This window comes from Dendropsophus ebraccatus, chromosome 7 (assembly GCF_027789765.1).
Source record: "Dendropsophus ebraccatus isolate aDenEbr1 chromosome 7, aDenEbr1.pat, whole genome shotgun sequence".
NCBI classification, from domain to species: Eukaryota; Metazoa; Chordata; class Amphibia; order Anura; family Hylidae; genus Dendropsophus; species Dendropsophus ebraccatus.
This window is the reverse complement of record NC_091460.1, coordinates 105,779,828-105,793,752: the sequence shown is the minus strand read 5'-3', so window position 1 is coordinate 105,793,752 and position 13,925 is coordinate 105,779,828.

The window sequence follows — 13,925 nt, the reverse complement described above, 5'->3', positions numbered from 1 at the left end:
GTTCTTTTTCTTGAACCACGGCCCAGTTTCTGTGCATGGCACCGTTAAATTCAGTCTAGACAGTCTAGTTCAGTTGAGTGTGTTTAGTGAGTTGGTTTAGACACGTGTATGCAGAAGCAACCAGAGACACTGAGTTTCTCCAGTATTCCTACTACATCTATTATGCAGTGCTAGACACTACAAAGGGAGAAGAGTCGGGCATAATCCTAGCCCATGCCGTGAACCAGTCTAAAAGGTGCAGTATCCTACTACACAAGAGGAACTAGCCTGGATAGAACAAAGCTGCCAGAAGGTCTGCGTATTCTATCTCGCAGTGCAGGTAACCAGGAAGGCTTGGACACTTAGCTTCACTCAGATAACCACGGCTGGGACTTGTATCACTCTATTAGGACGGGAAGCTTGACACTGTAGGGAAGAAGGTGGTCAGACTATGGTCTATACACGGGTACAAGTATCTCTCTCACTCCCAAGTATTCTTCTAAAGTTCCGAAAGAGCACAGTACTACATTGGGTTGGGACTCCCTTGACAAACTCCTCTTCTCTACGCTGCTCCACTCTAAACTTTTCAAGCACCGCTACAACTACCTCTACTATCTTCTACTCCTTCAAACACCTTTGCAACATAGCCAAGTTTAAGCACTGAAGTCTGTGTAAAGATTTATCTACTTGCTGCCAAAGTGTTTTGTATTATTAAGAGACTGTACAGTAAAGCTGTTCTATTTTTTCATCACTGGAACTCAGTCATCCTTTCCTCTGCACCAACACCAATACACACTAGCCATACACCTTGGGTAATTTTTCCCCTTTCTGTGGGTGACGGTACCAATAATCCGGGTGGGTCAATTGCCACTCAGGACTACCTTGACAAGAGCCCAAGGGACCCAAAGGGACCCATCACAGCCCAGCATTTCTGGGGAATACAAAACGGCCATACACAAAGCAGGTACCAACATCACACCTGTGTGCTGGACTAACACTGGCATCATGACAACCAACATCACTGGCCGAGTAAGCACTAACCAGAGCACCACAGGAGGAAACCCCTCCCCTCTATGGCACGGCTCCTTTGAGTCTAATGGAGTGCCACCTAACGGCCTTTATTATAAAAATATGGCTGTCTTTCACCTAAAAAGATGTTATGGTACCATAGTCTAAGACTATGTTCACACATCATTAGCTGTTATTTCATAACCACGTCCGTTGTCCGTATAATAAGGCTATGTTCACACACTATCAAAATTACAGCCGTTTTTTTGGACACCCGTGATTTAACGTCTGATAATAGCTGTTATTTTATAACCTAGTCAGTTATTCGTTTAATAATGGCCATTGTTATGAAATAATGCCTGTTATTTCCTGTTAAATGGTGGCCATAAAAAAATAAAATAAAAAAACAGCCATTATTTTGACAGTGTGTAAACATTATGGTGTTGTGGAAAACACAAATGCTGTGATATACACAGCACAAGTTCTACAGTGCCACCTAATGGTACATTTGTAAACCAGTCTTTTAAGGTATCATTTATAAAAACTTCTAATATGTCATGCAGACATAACAATGCGTGAAAAACTGTTACTTCTGGTGCCTTGCTAGACATGTTCCCAGTGTCTACAAAAGGGAATGACTTTAGCAGGTTGAAATTTTTTTTGTTGATTTAAAAACGTTGTCTGGCCAGGACCTCTTTTTTGACAATGCCTGGGCGCATTTACCTACCCAACTCCAGCATTGCCAAACTGCATTCTGCTCCTCTGGTCCCGGCTGCTTCTGGGCTTCTGAGACTTGATGTTGCAGGCCCGCTCAGCCAGACAGTGGCAAAGGCAAGACACTGCTGCAGCCGCTGCCTGGTTGGGCGGGCCTGCAACATCAAGTCTCAGAAGCCCAGAAGCAGCCGGAACACCCACCCCCTTCCCATGCATTGACAAAAAAAGGGGTTACGGCCAAAAGAACGGCTTTAATATTAGGGTGTGCAGAACTGTTGTAAAGTATATCACCCGATACATGATATATACAATAAATAAAGGTCTAAGCGTGCACCTTAAAGGGGAACCCGGGTTACGAAAGGTTTAACCCTGTTCAATCCCCACTCATAATCTAAGCTTGTGAGTAATAGGTTTATATTAGGGTATGTGCACACTTCGGGATCCTGGAGGATCACTCATCATGGATTCCGCAGCTCGCCCCCGCTTGTGGTCGCATGCATATACGCCTGTGCCATAGTCTATGACACAGGTGTATATGCGCGCCGCCGCGAGCGGGAATGAGCTGCAGAATCTACGGTGGATGATCCGCCAGGATTCCGTAGTGTGCGCATACCCTAATAGAAACTATTAATCACAAGCTTAGATTATGAGAGGGGATTGAACAGGTTTAAACCTTTCTTAACCCGAGTTCTCCTTTAGGCTGGGTTCACACTACGTATATTTCAGTCAGTATTATGGTCCTCATATTGCACCCAAAACCAGGAGTGGATTAAAAACACAGAAAGGCTCTGTCCACACAATGTTGAAATTGAGTGGATGGCCGCCATATAACAGTAAATAACGGCCATTATTTCAATATAACAGCCGTTGTTTTAAAATAACAGCAAATATTTGTCATTAAATGGCGGCCATCCACTCAATTTCAACATTGTGTGGACAGAGCCTTTCTGTGTTTTTAATCCACTCCTGGTTTTGGTTGCAATATGAGGACCACAATACTGACTGAAATATACGTAGTGTGAACATAGCCTAAAGGTGCACGCTTAGACCTTTATCTATTGTATATATTATGTATTCGGTGGTATACTTTACAACATGCCTGGTGCCATGATGTAAAACTGGGATCATTTGTAAAAGTTTAAATCTGGGGCAAGGAGCAGCGTAGACAAGTGGGGAAGGTGTTAAACAATCAGCAGGGGATCGGTGAACTCGCCTATATACTTTATATACACTTTATGTTTTATGGGATTACTGGAGTCCCCCTTTAATGATAACATTTTCAGCCTAGCTACTCTAACTTTAGTTTATCTTTATTTAAGTCAATGTTAATAAAGCTGTCCCACTGTTTTGTGTCATATCTGTGATTTGTGTATTTGCTACAAACTAAAGCAGCTGCGGAAGCATCCTGGAAATGTTTGGAATCCATAATGTTTCACCAGGAGTTGTATCCGGTATATTTTAATAGTTTTCTTTCCACAAGCTTGTACTGTGTCTTGCACTATAAATCAGTAAAATAAGATATGTCTGTGTGCTGATCATGATGATATTCAATTACTATTGCCTCAAGTGAGTTCCATCTATTCTACATGCAGATTAGTGACTCAGGAGATGCGTTAACAGCAGTTAGGAGCAGAATATATTCAACATTTTAATCCATAAAGCGTATGCCTCTGAGTTACTGTCTCACACACACAATCTGTTCCAACATGAACAGAAACGTTCTGGCATCCTCCATTGGCTGCCTTATCATGTTAATTGTAGAGCTTCAATGTCACTGTTTCCTTATTCTTTACGTTTTTTTTTTGTTTTTTACTATATTTCAGGTTAATGTTCACACACCATCAAATTACGTCCGTTTTCATTGGACGGCCGTCAATGAACAGCATTTAATGGCTGTTATTTTAAAACAACAACTGTTAATGAATAACGGATGTTGTTTTAAAAGAAAAGTCGGTATTTTCCGTTAAATGACAGCCATCCAATAAGAACGGCCATCATTTCAACGGTGGGTGAACATATGTTACATAAATTTATATAACTAATGTGTTATAATAAGCCTTCTGTCCCCCCTTCCGCTATGTTCTCAGATGACTTACAGCTTACTCAGCTCTGATTGGCTGAGCGAGCTCTCAGTCATTGAGTCATCTGAAACTCTTCAGCCCCCTCTGCAACGTCTGCAGATGACTCACAGCTTGCTCAGCTCCGATTGGCTAAGCAAGCTGTCAGTCATCTTACGCTCCCAGACAAAAATGCAGAAGTAAAGAAGAACAGATGCCGCCGATGCTAGCTCCGAAGACCCGCGGATGACGGGAAATTGGAATGAAGATTGACCCAGGAGTCACAGTGAGTATAGAAACTGTGTTTGCCTTTGTTTTGTTTCTTTTTTCTTGTTATGTTTTTTTTTACTGTCGCCGGAGTTTTCCTTTAGCAAAACAATGCGCTTTGTTAGCTCTGCAGTCAGCTTATTAGCCGGCTGCCTTTGAACTCCGTGCAACACCCTGCCACTCCGGGTGCTTGGAAAAGCTGAATCCGGTCCTGGGAGACTTTTCCAGGCAATCGGCACAAAGACAGACTGATAGTACTGGAAATTTTCTTTCTCATTGAAGTTAATAGTAAAAACATAGAAAGGACGGTGAAAAAAGAAAAACCGTGTGAACAACTAAAGAGTAGCGTCCGCTGTTTGCAAAAGACGTCCGAAAATAATTGTCATGATCATTATTTTGACATCCGCGCTGACAACGTCCATAATTTTATACACTGTGTGCATTGGATGTCCGCCATTCCATTGACTTCAATGCATTGCCATTGCAGTCAGTTACATTGCGGCAATAATGGACGACTTTTTAATTAGAAAAGATGGACGCCTTTTCGTTTTTTTTGGAGGCTGTGTGAACATAGCCTTACACATTTCCTAAAACCACATAAACTCTATATTCTTACAAAGATTTGGCATGATTACTATTTGAAATAATTAATTATGAAGATTTACAATACTAATATGTAAGTGGGAAAGGTTTTTTTTCCAATTTTAAAATATATCATCTTGCTGTAGGATAGGGAATCTAGTTGGTGGAGGACGGACTGCAGAGACCCGCGCCATTCAGAAGAACATGGCTCCTTGTCTTCTGGGAAAAATAGGGTGGAGAAAAGGGTGGAGGCAAAAATTGATGCAGTAGTAAGTGCAGAAAAAAAGCATAATAAGTATATATTGGTGATTTGTACAACTCTTGGGGGGGGGGCAATAAAATACTTTAATGAAGATTTTCACCTGACTTCTCCTTTAAGGGTCATTTACACGGGCCAATTAGGGGTCAGGAATGTTGCCAGAAATGCTTCTTTGGCCAATAATCAGCCTGTGTAAAAAAGACTCAGCTCAGCTGAGGAACAGGAAAACACGATCCTCAGCAGATCACATTTTTTGGACTCTGACAAAAAAAAATTGTCAATCTACCTGTGTAAACAGGGGATTTGTGGCCAATAGCAAAGGGAAACTGACAGCACCAATATGCATTTATCCTTGCTGTCAGTTTTCAGACAGACCCAAGCAATATACATTTCTGTGGTTGCTGTGTGATCCATGCATTCTGCTTTCCGGCTCTCCCATTCCACTCTCTGGCCGCCGCTGTATCTTCAGGCCACTGCCTCCTCCAGAATGATTGACAGCTGGAGGAAGCAGGGGGGCATGAGTTTGAAGAGCTGGAGAGCGGGATGTCGGATCCCACAGCAGCACAGAAGGTAATTATGCACTGCTGATGATCTAGAAACTGACAGCATGGACATATGCACATTTGTGCTGTCAGTTTCCATGGCCGCACGAACGATACAAATATTGTTCGTGTGGCCTGGATGCCGATTAATTGTTCCATGTGAAGTCACTGTAAATGAGCACTGATCTCACTGATCAGCGCCAGTTTGCAGTTGCCCAGGGTGAAAAAATAAGCAGGCAGCACAGCCACGTCGCCACTGAATCTGAAGCAGTCAGTGGCCGCTATGTATCGTTCTATGGGAACCTTCTCAGCTTTCAGGTATGAACAGCATACCCTGTAAATATTCCATAAATCCTTGGGATGGGAAAATCTGTAAATTATCACATTTTGGGGGATCATACTGTTCTGTATAAATTGTTTTGTTGTGTTTTGTCTCCAGTTTACAGTGCAAAAATTATATGAAGTACGATAAAATGCTTTAACGCATTTGAATTTATTACCGTGGTGGTTTATGTTTTCAGTGTGAATTTATTCCTAGTTTTTCAAAACCCCAGCCAGGCGTGTGAATATTATTTTCATAATAATATACATAAGTTACTTAAAAATATTCCCAATATCCTTGTAAAAATGTGCCAGCGGTCTGAAGAAGTGAATGAAAACACAAATACAATTCTGAACAGGAGAGTAATGAGCATCTGAAGGGCCATATAGCAAAACTTGTTATGAGGCCCAGCTCTACCATATACCAGCATCAAGTTAGTTTAGGATATAAAAAGCTGATGACTATTTTGGTTTTTATTCCGTCCCTCTACGTCTTGCTCCTACATTTCCCAGCAATTTGCATTAAATGTTCCAATAAATCTACTGCACTTAGCTGCTGAGCAGCATAGAAGCTGCCGTATCTGCTATCCTGATAATTATGACAGACTAGACAATATAAAACAGACCGGATTTTATCAATAATTGGTCATTTTTAAAATTAACCCCTCAACATTAGATTGAAAATTGGTTCCACAAGTCAATTGTGTAAAGGACCCGTGATGCTCCTCCAAATGTCTTGTTCTCTTCATTGTTTATCAGCAGTGCAGTTAAACCTATTCATATTACAGTAAGACCTATATGGTAACTTTAGTCTGCAAGTCAGTAGGATAACTTTTTCAAACTTTAAAAATTTTAAAAAATAAAAAACAAAGCTTTGAATCACCACGTTCTGACCAATATACCTTTTCCATTTATTTGTATAAAGAGAAGTATGATATTTTGCACCATGATCTGCAATTATTTATTGGTACCAGTGGGATAGATGGCCGTCATTTAATGGCAAATGGCAAAACAATGGCCATTGTTTTAAAATAACGGCAATTATTTGCCTTTAAATGACGGCCATCCATTCAATTTCAACAGTGTGTGAACATAGTCTTTTTGTGTTTTGAATCAACTCGTGGATTTGGTTGCAAAATACTGACCAAACTACTGAGCAAAATACTGTGTGGGCGAATAGCCTTAAATCAGGCTGTGTGAGTACAGTAGTGCAAAGATTTAAACTGTTTTGGAGCTCCCGGCATCATAATGAATGGTAATGCCGAGAGCTCCGGGGTTTGGTCTGCAGAATACTGTCCATGCACGGACAGTATTTTGCAGATGTGTGAATGGCCCCTTAGAGTCAGAAAACCTGAAACATGTTGGTCTTTTAGTATGCTGCGTACATCATGATGTGGATTGAAATAAAGAAGTGTTTTTTAATTGACAAAAAGATGGCGGTGCTGGAACTCACTTCCTGATTTGTTTGTGGTTGTGGAACTATGATGAACAGGGGGCTCGGGGACCCCTATTCTAGGAATAGACAGGTTTCTATCCAGATTCCTTCAGATTTAGATCTCTGTACATATATTGCTGCTAAGCTGCACTCATAGATCATAGTTCTGCCCTAATTGCAATGCACTAAATATGAGCCAATACTTAAAGGGGAACGCCAGTGAATTTTTTCCTTTTTTTCAAATAAGTTAGTGTCAGAAAGTTATGTAGATTTGTAATTTACTTCTATTTAAAAATGTCAAGTTTTCCAGCACTTATCAGCTGTTGTATGTCCTGCAGGAAGTGGTGTATTCTTTCCAGTCTAACACAATGCTCCCTGCTGCCACCTGTGTCCGTGATTGGAACTGTCCAAAGCGGTAGGAAATCCCCATTGACAACCTTCCCTGCTCTGGACAGTTCCTGACATGGACAAAGGTAGCAGCAGAGAGCACTGTCTCAGAATGGAAAGAATACACCACTTCCTGCAGGGCATACAGCAGCTATTTGAAGAAGAAAAAATTTACCCTTTAAGAATATAAATAGATATCGAAAGAATTGGTTTGCATAAACATCTGGATTTGTCGGAAGGTCTACCTTATCTTATATACCAACAATTTCGAAATACAACACAGTAGAAATTGATTCTCTTTTTAGAATAAGTCAATCCTAATAATTGAGATGGGAATTCAGTGTGAATCAGTCTGCGTGCTCCGGAGGGAACGCTTTAATGCTTTTGCCCACCAGACATAAATCAGCACTTAGCTGCAGCTGTTTTGTGTGTAAACTGTTATAAACTATGGATCAGAACATTTTTATAATATACAGGGGCATATTTATTACATCGTTTGTGTTCTTTAAATTATTCTAGGTTTTATAATAGGAGCAGACCACACCATTATAAAGTGCAAAAACCTCCAACAATAATAAATCAAGTTCCATTTAGTAATGAAAACAGTGTGCCCCCAGGCACCACAGAAAGGGATCATTTCAAGGTCATATGGTGGTCTGATTACCCTTGTAGACAAATAGAAACGTTGTTATGAAGGTATCCCGACACTTTGTGGGTTAATGTTGTGTTGACCTTTGTACCTCAAATCTCTAAGGACATAATAGTCAACTGCAATGACTTCAAATAGCAAGATATCAATAAAAATGAAAAATGCTATTTTATGCCCAAAGGGATATTCCCAACCAACTCTCGGTACATATATATATATATATATATATATATATATATATATATATATATATTAGTTAGGTGACCTTGAAAAATGAAACTGTAAACAATGAGATACATTGCATTAAATTGAGTATAAGTGATTATGCAGTATGTTGCAGTAAAACAATAATTCTACCATTACTTTTTTTTACCCAATAACTGAAGTCAATGCAGTGAAATTAAAGTGGAGTATACTGAAGTTCCTATAACTGAGCTCAGTATGGAACATGTGTAATGTATTTATGTGTATGACTAATTCATTCTGTACCAGAGACCTTCAGATAGCTGCTTTTAATCCAAGATCTGTCCTGGGGTCCATTTGGAGTGTCTATGCCCTCTCCGTCCTCCCCAGGCAGGTTTTCTCCTATTCATCACTTGTCTGAACACTGCACCTGTGCTGGATGGTTAAGTCCCATGCCTGCCTTGTAGCATCTGCCCACCACTAGCACGATCTGCTTCTGCTTTACACAGTAAACACAGTATCTATCTATCTATCTGTTCATCTACAGAGAAAGAAGAAACAACAGTGCCTCCTTTTCCCTATACTACTCAGGAAAAGCTGTTTCCCTGCCATTGGCCAGGTAATCACTGTGTGATATCATTGGTGGGCGGGGTTACAGATGAGGCGTTACAGCTTGCCTGGCAACAGAAGAGACAGGGATCATGTGACTGCTGCCTCAGAATGGAAGGGGGAGGACAAATGGACCAATTCATGTGATAGAAACCTATTACACACAAGCTTAGATTATGGGTGGGGATTGAACAGGGTTAAATTTTTCATAACCAGATTTTCCCTTTAAAGCTGCTTACAGGTGTCCCATTTGAGAAATATAAAAACCACCCACAACTACTTGTTTTAGGATTATTTACATATTTACATATTTCATTGCTGTAATGAGACCTGGTGTCTTTTCAATGGCAGACATTATCATTCTGATCTGTTTTATTTCCTACAGTTATACCTCCAAATGAAAACTCTGTTCAATATTTACATAGATTAAACACAGGCATTTGAATTTGAATCTGCAATGTGGTAATCCGTCTCCTTCATTTGTTCTACCTTATAATATAAAGGTTTTTGTCTGTTTGTAATCTACCAAGTTTTAGAGGGCACAGAACAATAAAGCAAATTTTTCTTTTTAGGCTGATTTCAAATGTATATACATACATAACACAGGTAGAAGACATTTTTCTATGCATGATAATTAGAGATGAGCGCAATTGGAGCATGCTCGAGTCCAATTGTTCGGCATTTAAATACCGGTGGCTGAAGAAGTTGAATGCGGCCCTAGGGAGACCGGGAATACAGCCTATAGCTTGGCATCCAACTTCTTCAGCGGTATTCAATTGCTGAACAATCGGACTCAAACTGTTGCAGTTATCTCAATAGATAATATTATATCTATAAATAGTCAAACAAATAATACCACTATGCATCAACCAAATATCTTACTGTTACTAAATAAATCCCTGTAAACCAAGACCAACATTACCAATAATACTACTATAAAAAGGACAAATAATACCACCACATTATGCCTACATATTACCACTGCATAGTGACTTAAAGGAGTACATTTGAAGAGCTAGATCCTCGCACACTTCTAAAGTGCGGTAAGTGTGGAGGGGGAGTTGGAGGAGCTGCGAGGGAGGTGGCTGCCCAGGCGATCTTTACATCGTCTGGGCAGCCCATAGGAGATAGTAGCGGTCTACTGACCCCACTTCTATTACACGAGTGACAGCAGCAGAACGTTGCTATTATTGTCTTTGAATATGTTGAAAGACATTAAAATACAACAATCAGCCAACATCAGCATCATCACGGTGGTGCAGCAACACACAATAACTGGCCAAATACGGCCAAATTTGTTTTGTTTCTGTTTTCTGTGTGCACTTTTGTGCAGGGAAGGACTGACAACCAGTTTTTGCTGACCGCCTAGAGTCCAGCTGGCAATTAGGCACGGACAGTTTTCGGGGGTCTAGATATATGTCTCACTGTCGTGTCTTCCCTGCCTCATCTCTGTAGTCGTACGGTTCTAACACCTGCTCAGTGGTCATTTAGTCATAAACAATACAAAATTAACATTTTGAGAAAATGTACAGCTTCTCGTGATTAGGTAAAAGCTGGAGTTAAGTTCTCTACAGGATTTGAAGGGCATTTTTCTTTCAGCTTCCTTTTGAGTGTCATCCTGGTTATACAACACAATCAGATATCCAAAAAATGTAGGCAAACATTTCATTAAAACATTTTAGAACTCCCTTGAGTAGGATTCTAGTTACTCAGCTTAATCTGAGCTAAAAATCAAATTCATATTTGATCAAAGATTTAATGATATGGAATTAATCTAAATTCATTAGCTTTCAAGCAGCTTTTGGGGAACCCAGACCATCTGCTAAAGTACCAAAAGGGGGACTGCAATTTATTTGGAATTAAAAATGTAATCAGCATTCAGAGAAACCATACTCTCTATAGCATTATTTGCCAAGAGTACCAATTACGCCAATGTGAAGACGCCAATCATTTGGAAATCAATTTGGAAATAAATTGGCATACAGCCTTTGTAAATAGTGCAACTGAATTTTAAACTCCATAGTACAAGGAATACTACTACTCGCATTTCTCCTTGATTGTGGTCTGTGGATGGATGCCTGGCTTTGGTATTCCTCTTGTCATGACGCAATACTCGCAACTAAGTTAGACTTTTAAGGAAAAAAGGGGCCATCCTGGTATTTCCCTAATACTCGCACCTGAGTTGGACTTAAGGGGCTACATATCAGGGTGATTTGTAGATCTCTTCACAAGGAGGAACCCCTTAGCAACAGGTTTCCTTCCCAGGAGGAATATCTGGCTGTTCACATGTTTTTTTGTTTTGTTTTGCTTTTTAGTTTGATTAATTTTTATTAAGCATTTTATGATACAAAAGAAAGGGGGAAAAAATACTCAAATGTACAAAACAATGCATTAAAGCCCCCCCCCCCCCCCTTCTCCTTAAACAATCCATTGTAAATAATAAATTAATAATGTATATACTGTATGACACCTTATTGTTTGCATAATTTTTCTCCATAATGTATATTCCATTTTTTCCAAGTCTGGCCCATCCGGTTGGAGACACCTTTCCTATTGGCATTCATGCCCTCCATAGTACTGTTAATTTGTAAACCTTGGATTACTTCTTAGAGGGGATCTTAGTGCTCCTTCAGTTCCTTGCTAATAGTGTTCTTGACACCATTAATGTATGACATATTATTGATCTATCATCTATCATTGAGTTGGAGAAGTCCAACTCAAGGGATAATAAACCCATAGCTGGGGACCAACTTATATGGCTCCCCACTATTTCGTCTAGTAGGAGAAGTATCATATTCCAAAAAAGCCTTATCTTTTTACATTTCCACCAAATATGCATCATGGAGCCCTCCTCTAACCCACATCTCCAACAGTGCTTTGGGTAGTTAGGCTACATTTTATGGAGCGTTTTAGGTGTTCTATACCATCTATATAATAATTTTCTATTTATTTCTATATGATTGATACAGTTAGATACCCTTTTAGTGATATTAAAAGCTAGCTGCCACTGAGAGGCCGTAAATTTACACCCTAGTCTCCCAACTATTAACAAAGTTTATTGTTATTATTAAAAAGTCTCTCAAAAGGGAAAGCCGCCTGGCTGTTGGATAGTGTTAAGGTATTTAAGTAGTGGTGCACTCTTAAATATTTGAAAAAGTCAGTGTTTGGTAGTTCAATTTCTTTTTAAATGTTTTCAAATGTAACAGAAGATTATTTATGCATATATCAGCCACAGTACGAATACCCCTCTTCACCCATAACGAGAGGTTTATATCTACCATAGTGGTTTGTATTATTTGTAGGGGCAATGCATGTAAGCGAGGGTACAGTGTTGGCGTGTTTTAAGACTTGTGACAGAGACTCCATGGACCCCTTTTTGCATATTTAAGGTTAGTGGTTGACAAAAAAAAAGCTTTATTCCCATTTCCCTTTGTAACCTTGCGTATTGCTTGAAGATTGCTCCACTCCCTGGTTTCCTCTGTAGGCGGGCTCCTTCATTGTGATTGGTCCTCTTAACCAGCAGCACTAGGGCTGGCATCATGGCTGCTTGCCTGTAATCTGCTGTTCTGTGCTGAACAGTGCTGTGCTACACCAACTCTGACAGCTTCATAGCCCGGGAGCTGTCAGTGTGGTGGATTACTGCAGAAATAAGGTGGCAGCAGGGGAGCCTGTACCCACACTGATGCTTACCCCAGCCAGGGAGTGTGTCATCAGCCCGACCACCGCTGTTAACAGTGGTCAGGAACCTAGACAACCAGCTGTTAGAACATCAGAGGGCTTAGCAGCAAGCCAAAGCTTAAAATGTAATAACAAAGTTTTCTATCTTTTGTACCCCATAAAAAACTAGGTATAAAAAGATGCATTATGTGACCCACTAAGGTGGGCCAGGCATGTCCAGCTGCAGTCTCTAGGGAGTACTGGCAGTTAGTCTCCACTTAGCCTGAAAGCAAGGGCATTGTGGGAAGTGAGAAGTCACAAATTAGAGAGGAAACCAGGAAGTGGTTAAATCCATGAGAAAAACAGTACAGTGATGGATGTTAATTTAACCCATTCACATCCATCCACAATACAGATATATATATATATATATATACACGTTTCTGCTGCAGATGCCCCGCGCAGCAGGAGTATATATATATATATATATATATATATATATATATATATATATATTGTGGACATGTCACTGGTAAAGTGCTCGAGGGGATGTACATCTCACCCAGGTTAATACATAGCGTGAGATGGTGAGTCCAGGAGGCATCTGTGCTCAGCAGTGTTATGCTGCTGAGCTATTATTTATTATTGCCGGGCCTGGACTTACATGGAATGGCAGGTAGGTTTTGGTAGTGGGACTTGCCATTCCCTCCCCCCGATCCAGGTCAGGTTTTGGGGTCAGGTGTTTCTGACCCTAATCAGCCTGACAAGGTAAAAGCCCTGCAGAGGATCCAGTGTTTGCTCTCAGCCAGGAGTGTTTGGGAGCAACCTGGGAATAAAGCCTCTGCTGGAGCTTGTGTATACCCTGCGGTATCCAGGTGAAAGACGCACTGTGATAAGTGTTAGATAGGTGAGCTAACCTGTTAGTAAGCGCCCAGACGGGCAAGACCTTTTTGTTTGTTTTTAAAGCACGGTGCTGCTGTATTTTGTTTGATGGACTGTTTATGCTGCAAATAAACGCCAAGCTGTTATTTTACAAGTCCTAGTCTGCTGTGAACTGTGTCCAAACACACCATCCCCCGGGAAGATCCCTACAATATATATATATATATATATATATATATATATGTTCCTTACAGTGAAGGGCTTTTCATGTGTGCAGGACTGCTGTAGTAATGCTGCAATCTATGGCAATAACAGCGTTTAAGGAAGTCAGTGACAGGTTAAGCACCTGTCACTGACTGATTGGTACCCCCACAGGCACGCTACGGGGGTAAGC